Consider the following 9,126-nt stretch of genomic DNA (forward strand, 5'->3'; position numbering starts at 1 on the left):
CTCCCATATGTGTTGAAGGAGACACTCTGGAATATGTTGAGCACTTCCCCTAGCTTAGCAGCCAACCCTACAAAGGCCACCATTGTCGAGGAGATCCAACAGCAAATCAGCTGCACCAGCTCAGCCTTCTACAAACTACAGCAAGGCGTTTGACATCAGTGTAAATCCTGGAGTACAGAGCATTTGTCATCTCCGCACTCGTGCATTGCAGTGAGTTGGATTGTGGGCTGGATTCTCTGCAGGGACGGAGAATCGACATTCCCGCAAGAAATTGGGACCGGCACTGGGAGACCGATTCTGCAGGCCCCGAAAAGCGGTGTCATCGGAGGGTACGCCGCGCCACCAGGTGCTGCCAGAGGCCGGCTCCTACATCCTCCGCCCCCGATTGGAATTAACCTGCTCCAGCCGGTCGGGATATTCGCGTGGCGGCTGCAGACTTAGTCCACGGTAGGATCGGAGGCGGGTGGGGGGGGGGGGGGGGGGGGGGGGGGGGGCCTTATAGGCGGCTGGGTAATGATTGTGCGGGGTTTGAGGGATGGGCGCGTGGCCAATCGGTGGGTGGGGGGGTCTCCTTTGTGGGTCTGGCACGGCCGCTGGAGGTCGCTGCCGTGCACACGCGCAACCTCTGATCCGGAAGTGCGGTGGCCCGTATCTGCAGCAAAAGCTGCAAGATTTATTCTGGGTCCCTGCTAGCCCCCTGCAGGGCTGGGAATCCGTTTCCCTTTATTCCAGGATTAAAACTCCACAGTTTTGACGCCAGCGTGGGGACATAGTCCCAATAATGGAGATACCAGCCCTGGTGCATCTGTGACAGAAGAGTGCTAGAGAAATTCCATTAGCACCATCATCTGGGTTCAATGGGAGGAACATTGAAGAAGTGGTCAGGTCCTTCCTGAAGTGAGTTCCATAAGCATTCAGACAAAACTGCAAAATCAGCTTCAATTGTCTGGACAGCCAAAAATAGTTCTCCCTGCTAGGTCCTGTTTTCCCAACTCTCAAATGGTCAACATGAGGAGGATAAAGAAAATGCTTCAAACGTACTCTCAGATGCTCCTTGAAGTATGGCAGCATTGAAATTAATGATTGAGAGGAACGTGTCCCCAATCATTCAGAATGGTGACAACTTGCCCATTAACTTGCATCATGATTAAAATCCAAGCATTTTAATGATGAGGCAGAACGGTAAAGAAAAGGAAGCAAATCCTACCTAACTCATGGGATATCCTGCCTCCTGTTCCCAAAGATCTGCGTGCATGGAATTAGCCTGTTCAGGCACATAAAGGTCAATGGCAGCAACTCTCAATCCTGAGTACGTCATTCTCAAATTGAGAGACAGATAGAGTTGCATTCACAACACTCAAATTTCTCAAAAGTAACTTTCTTTTTGTAAAACCACATTAAGGATCATATTTTGATTTTAAAGTGCATTGTTAAGATTTCCGTAATAATAGATTGCAGCATTTTGCTGATGACTGATGTTGTGCTGCTTTCTTTCATCCTCCTTCTTTGAACAGCAGATTTACATATTCTAACTACCCATCTTCTGGGGCCATACTAAATTCTAGGGAATTTTGGAAAATCATCACCAGTACATCACTATCTCTGCAGAACCTTCTTTTAGAATCCTGGGATGTAGGTCTATCCAATAAACCTTTGCCTGCTCTCATCTCATACTGTTGTAATTGTGTTTAAGTTTAATTTGTGACTGGAATATGTTGCTTTCAAATTTAACAAATAATTCAATTATAGTATCAATTTTTCCCCACCCAGAGGATTTTTTACTCTGAGATAACTAAACTTGCCTCACTGCACAATATTACACCTAATGGCTACTCTGCTTTATTGCTTTGACTTTTTAGGTTTTTTAGGTTTAGAGCAGTATCTGTCTCCCTGGTTATACTGTCCTCTATTACTACCCCCCAACTGAATGACTTCCTGCATCATACTCAGTTTCCATGTAAACCTTGAAGTTCTTATTCTCAACCACGCAAGTACTTTGTAAGTCAAAGTCAAGGGCTGAGCCTTCTCCATCACTATATCCTCAATACCCATACCCACAACCTCCAGTTTCCGATCACTGACCAACTCTAAAATTCTGCTTAACCTAAATTACCTCCTGGACAAACTGTCAAGGTATCTCTTCCTCTTTCTGTCCCTTGGAACATCTGCAGTTTATCTGGGATGGAATGTTTTCCACAAGTTCCACAAGCAGACACGGCATTACCACCTGAACTACCATTTCTATCCTTATTGTGATTAGTTAACTAGTTACTAGACTTAGCAAAGTAATAGCAAGTTATAGTATGCATGGCTGATGAGGGAAGTCGAGGACAGCATAAAAACAAATGAAAAAGCATACAAAGTGGCAAGGATTAGTGGGAAGCCAAAGGATTGGGAAGCCTTTAAAAGCGAGCAGAGGACAACTAAAAAAGAAATACGGGGGGGAAGAGATTAAATATGAGTGTAAGCGAGCTAGTAATACAGAAGAAGATGGGAAGAGTTTTTTTTTTCAATATATAAAAGGTAAGAGAGAGGCAAAAATAGATATTGGACCACTGGAAAATGAGGCTGAAGAAGTAATAATAGGAAACAATGAAATGGCAGAGGAACTGAATAGTTACTTTCCATCAATCTTCGTGCAGTGGTATGCCAGAGCTCCAGGAGAATCGGGGCACAGGTGAGTATAGTGGCCATCACTAAGGAGAAGGTTTTGGGGAAACTGAAAGGTCAGAAGGTGGATAAATCACATGAACCAGATGGACTACACCCCAGGGTCCTAAAAGAGATAGCTGAGGAAATTGTGGAGGCATTGGTGGTGATCTTTCAGGAATCACTGGGGGCAGGGAGGGTCCCTGAGGACGGGAAAGTGGCTAATGCAACACTGCTGTTTGAGAAGGAAGGGAGGCAGAAGGCAGGAAATTATAGGCCGGTGAGCCTGATTTTGTTCATTGGTAAGATTTTAAGAGTCCATTATTAAAGATGAGATCGTGGAGTACTTGGAAGTGCATGGTAAAATAGGTCCGAGTCAGCACGGCTTCGTCAAGGGGAGGTCATGTCTGACAAATCTGTAAGAGTTGTGTGTGGAGGTAACAAGGAATTTAGACAAAGGAGAACCAGTGGATGTGATTTATCTAGATTTCCAGAAGGCCTATGACAAGGTGCCACCTAGGAGACTGTTAAATAAGTTAAGAACAACAAGGAACAAACAGAGAACAAAGAACAAAGAAAAGTACAGCACAGGAACAAGCCCTTCGGCCCTCCAGGCCTGCACCAACCATGCTGCCCGTCTAAACTAAAATCTTCTACACTGCTGGGGTCCATATCCCTCTATTCCCATCCTATTCATGTATTTGTCAAGATGCCCCTTAAACGTCACTATCGTCCCTGCTTCCACCACCTCCTCCAGCAGCGAGTTCCAGGCACCCACTACCCTCTGTGTAAAAAACATGCCTCATACATCTCCTCTAAACCTTGTCCCTCGCACCTTAAACCTATGCCCCCTAGTAATTGACCCCTCTACCCTGGGAAAAAGTCTCCGACTATCCACTGTCTATGCCCCTCATAATTTTGTAGACCTCTATCAGGTCCCCCCTCAACCTCCTTCGTTCCAGTGAGAACAAACCAAGTTTATTCAGCCTCTCCTCATAGCTAATGCCCGCCATACCAGGCAATATCCTGGTAAATCTCTTTCGCATCCTCTCCAAAGCCTCCACATCCTCCTGGTAGTGTGGCGATAAGAATTGAACACTATACTCCAAGTGTGGCCTAAGTAGCCTAAGTAACGTTCTATACAGCTGCAACATGACAATTTTTATACTCAATGCCCCTGCCAATGAAGAAAAGCATGCCGTATGCCTTCTTGACTACCTTCTCCACCTGTGTTGTCCCTTTCAGTGATCTGTGGTCCTGTACACCTAGATCTCTGACTGTCAATACTCTTGAGGGTTCTACCATTCACTGTGTATTCTCTACCTGTATTAGACCTTCCAAAATGCATTACCTCATGGGTAAGGGTAGGATCCTGGAATGGATAGTGGATTGCTGACTGGCAGATTGAAGAGTGGGGATAAAGGGGTCTTTTTTAGGATGGCAGCTGGTGACTAGTGGTGTGCCTCAGGGGCGGTGCTGGGACCACAACCTTTCACAATATACATGAACGATCAGGAAGAAGGAACTGAAGGCATTGTTGCTAAGTTTCCAGATGATAAAAAGATCTGTAGAGGGACAGGTAGTATTGAGGAAGCAGGGGAGCTGCAGAAGGACTTGGACAGGCTAAGAGAGTGGGCAAAGAAATGGCAGATGGAATACAATGTGGAAAAGTGTGAGGTTATGCACTTTGGAAGGAGGAATTTAGGCATAGACTAGTTTCAAAACGGGGAAATGCTTAGGATATCAGAAGCACAAAGGGACTTGGGAGTCCTTGTTCAAGATTCTCTTCAGGCTAACGTGCAGATTCAGTCGGCAGTTAGGCAAATGTCATGTTCGCATTCATGTCAATAGGGCTAGAATACAAGAGCAGGGATGTACTTCTGAGGCTGTATAAGGCCCTGGTCAGACCCCATTTGGAGTATTGTGAGCTGTTTTGGGCCCGTATCTAAGGAAGGATGTGCTGGCCTTGGAAAGAGTCCAGAGGAGGTTCACAAGAATGATCCCTGGAATGAAGAGCTTGTCATATGAGGAAGAGTTGAGGACTCTGGGTCTGTACTCATTTGAGTTTAGAAGAATGAGGGGGGATTTATTGAAACTTATAGGATACTGTGAGGCCTGGATAGAGTGGAGTGTGGAGAGGATGTTTCCACTTGTAGGAAAAACTAGAACCAGAGGACACAATCTCAGACTAAAGGGACGATCCTTTAAAACAGAGATAAGGAGGAATTTCTTCAGCCAGAGGGTGGTGAATCTGTGAAACACTTTGCCGCAGGAGGCCAATTCACTGTGTCTTTAAGACAGAGATAGATAGGTTCTTGATTAATAAGGGGATCAGGGGTTATGGGGAGAAGGCAGGAAAATGGGGATGATAAAAATATGGCGGAGCAGACTCGATGGGCCGAGTGGCCTAATACGTCTTATCGTAGCCCAGCTGGGAGGCAAAGGACTCACCAGTGACTGGAAGAAGTACCTCCTTACCCATCCACACGGAGTTCCCGCAAGTATCAGATTCAACTTTAACACTCAGTTTATGAAGCATTCAGCTCCTTGATCACATAATTGCCTCATTTGCTAAACCTTCAATAGTTCCCCTCATTGATCCACTTAATGTGATTAGAGTACCAGCCTCACCTACTCCTCTCCAATTCAGTATCTTAAATGCACCAAAAGTGCAAACAAAATGATGTGCAATAATTGTGATACAATATCTTCATTTGATTGTTATTGGACTCCTTTGGGACCAGCTGGCACATTACACCATAAACACATTAAGTTTTTTCACATTTCACAAGGATAATGGCTCAGGGCTATCCTCAAATTGAATCAGTCAAACATGAATTTTTATCGATCCCCATTCTAAATGGAAACTAACCGATCTGTAACACCTAAAATAAATCACTTTCATATATTATCCAGCGATGGATCTTGGAATTGACTGGCAGTCATGTATCTGAGGATACATATTTTCCCAATGCAACGCAGAAATAGACGAACTGTCCCAAATCTGCACTGGTCTGTTTCTCTCTGAATTGTCTAACTGAATCTCACTCTTCTGCTTCTTTTCTATACTCTTTAATGTTCAAACTTTACAAAGAACTACATTCTTTTAGATTAATTCATGACCTATTTCAACAATTAAGATCTAACCAATGACTCATCACGTCAAAACATGATTTATTTTCATATTAAAACATCAAGTAAATAAGGCAGCACGGTGGCACAGTGTTTAGCACTGCTGCCTCACGGCGACGGGGTCCCAGGTTCGATCCCGGCTCTGGGTCACTGTCTGTGTGGGATTGGCACATTCTGCCCGTGTTTGTGTGGGTTTCACCCCAACACATCTTTGTGCAGGGTAGGTGGATTGGCCATGCTAAATTGCCCCTTTATTGGAAAAAATGAATTAGGTACTCTAAATTTATTTTTAAAAACATCTAAATAAACCATATGCTTTATTAACCACATTATCAACTTTCCCTGCCAACTTTCAGGGGTTGTGTATATGGACACCAAAGTCTCAGCACATTTATGATTTCAAAATCATGCCATTTATGGTACACTGGCTTTCCATTTAGTCACTCAAAGTGCATCACTTTACACTTCTTCACATTGAACTTGCCCATTTCACCGTCGTGTCCATGTTATCCTGAAATCTACAACTATTCTCATCACTGTCTACTGTGTGCATAAGCATACTGCTTCTTTCACTTGTGGATTAGGTCTTTTACAAAAAATGAAGAGTATTGGACCCAAAACTCACCCTTGGCAAACACTCACTGCAAACTGCTTCCCATTATAAAAAACATCCATTCACCACCAACCTCTGCTTCCTGACAGTGAGCCAATTTTGTATACTCTGCCAACACTTCCACCTTAATTCCATGAGTTTCCATTGTCTTTAAACTTTGTTGAATGCCTTCTGAAGGTTAATTTATACATCGATTGCACTACCTTGCTTCACCTTCTCCAGTGCTTCATCCAATAATTCAGTCACGTTTGTCGGCCATACTTCGACAAATTCACGCTGGCTTCTTCGATTAGCCCTTACCTTTCAGAATGAAAGTTTATTTTCTCCCTGATAATCTTTTCTAACGTTGGCTGGCTGGCCTGTAGTTCTAATTTTATGTAACATAATTTCTCTTTTATTTCTTTGCCACTATTTTCAATTAGTGTCATCATGCTAATTACTGGAAAACTGCTCTTCAAATCTTGAACCCTGAAGCCAGCGGTGTGCAGGGGGGGGGGGGGGGGGGGGGGGACGGTGCGCTGGCCCCGGGCAGCCATTGGATGGGGGCAGTGGCGTGCAGAGCATGGATCGCGCCTGCGCACCGCGGTCGGCCGGAGCGAGCCTGCGCACTGTGGTCGGCCGGAGCGCGCCTGCGCACCTCGGTCGGGTGGAGCGAGCCTGCGCACCTCGGTCGGGTGGAGCGCGCCTGCGCACCGCGGTCGGCCGGAGCACGCCTGCGCACCGCGGTCGGGTGGAGCGCGCCTGCGCACCGCGGTCGGGTGGAGCGCGCCTGCGCACCGCGGTCGGGTGGAGCGAGCCTGCGCACCACAGTCGCCGCTGGTGAAGAGGCGGCTTTGCACTCGGCGGCTGGAGAGGGATCAGAAAGGGCGCAAATTCTCCAGAATCGACGGCAATGCCACCATGGGTGAGTTTTATTTATTCTTTATCTTTATCTTTTGATCTATTTTAAAACTCTTCTCTGCACCCTCTCTGTAGCTGTCAACTTACTAAACTGTCGTGCCCAGAATTTGACATTTGGGCCAGGGGCACCCATTTGGGACAGAACCAGTATTTTATAAAGATTCATCATGGCCTCTTAACTTTTGCCCTCTTACCCTTTATACTTAAAGCCCAGGGTCAAGAGACTTGACTGCAAGCTGCTGGAGCTCGGATCGTGAACAGAGCTTTTATATCTGGATTTGGGGACCCTTTATGCACTGGCATAGTGCAAAAACAGGCCCCACATGACCAGGGTTTTGTGAAGAAGGGATCTGGAAATGTGTTGACTGTGAAAATTATATTTGTGGAAATTGGGTGAAGTAATGCCGGTGTTTGATGAGACTTGGTGCTAAAGCTTTAGAGAAATGAAGATGGAATTTGATTTGAAGAAGTTCAACGTTTTGAAGGATATTGTGGTGAAATGAAAGCGATACGTGCTGAATGAGCTGACCGAAATGTGTGAGATATGTCTTTGTATCTGCTATGTGTAATTTATCGGTCATATTATTGCAATTTTCCTGTTAATTCATGTTTAATTTACGTTGATTTTGGTGTGATTGCTAATATAAAAGTGAAGTCTTGTATATTGGTCTTAGTTGGGTTGTTTGTAGTTGTTTCCACAAGGGTCATAACAGTATTTCCATGACGTTGCTGCTCTTATCCCTCTCCATGGGGGTTGCAGAGGAGGGAGGCACAACTTTTGAGACATAACATCTCACCCATTGCTGCAAAGCAAAATGACTGAAGAAGAGAACAATATCCCTAGAATCCCAGGGCTAAGGGGAAATTGACTAACTTACAACCTCGTAGTTCGACTCCATCATTCAACTACGATAGATGCTGAACTTCAACAGCAAATGTCTGCTGAACAGAAAAGGTGGAAAGCTATAACTGAACGGATTGTCGAGGTTATATCCTTTCTGGCAAAACAGAATCTGGCCTATCGTGGACATCGAGGAGAAGGAATATCTGGGTTATCAGAGCCAGAGGAGACAGTCAGTGAAAATACAGGAAACTTTCTAGCAACAATCAGACTTTTGGCCAAATATGATGACATCTTAGCAAAACACTTGCAGAGCGGGAAAGAGAAACCAAAAAGTGTCACCTACTTGTCCAACAGAATTCAAAACGAAATAATCAATCTTCTTGGTGAAACTGTCAAGAAAAATATAATTTCCGAAATTAAGGACGCAAAATATTTTAGCATAATGCTGGATTCAACTCCAGATATTGCCCATGAAGATCAGGTTTCTGAAATTCTGCGTTACGTTCATATTGATGAAAACAGAAAAGTAGGTTCGATTCCCGGCTGGGTCACTGTCTGTGTGGAGTCTGCACATCCTCCCCCTGTGTGCGTGGGTTTCCTCCGGGTGCTCCGGTTTCCTCCCACAGTCCAAAGATGTGCGGGTTAGGTGGATTGGTCATGCTAAATTGCCCGTAGTGTTCTAATAAAAAAGTATGGTTAAGGGGGGTTGGGTTACGGGTATAGGGTGGATACGTGGGTTTGAGTAGGGTGATCATGGCTCGGCACAACATTGAGGGCCGAAGGGCCTGTTCTGTGCTGTACTGTTCTAAATTCTAAATTCTAAAGGAGACATTTCTGGGATTTTTTCAAGTCAACAAGAAAGATGCAGTCAGCCTGGTAAATAAAATTCAGGAAAAATTGGAAGACAAAATTTCCATGAATGACTGTCGTGGTCAAGCATATGATAACGCAGCAGTTATGGCTGGAGTGAGAGGAGGTGTTCAACAAA

The sequence above is a fragment of the Scyliorhinus canicula genome, chromosome 8 (genome assembly GCF_902713615.1).
Source record: "Scyliorhinus canicula chromosome 8, sScyCan1.1, whole genome shotgun sequence".
NCBI classification, from domain to species: Eukaryota; Metazoa; Chordata; class Chondrichthyes; order Carcharhiniformes; family Scyliorhinidae; genus Scyliorhinus; species Scyliorhinus canicula.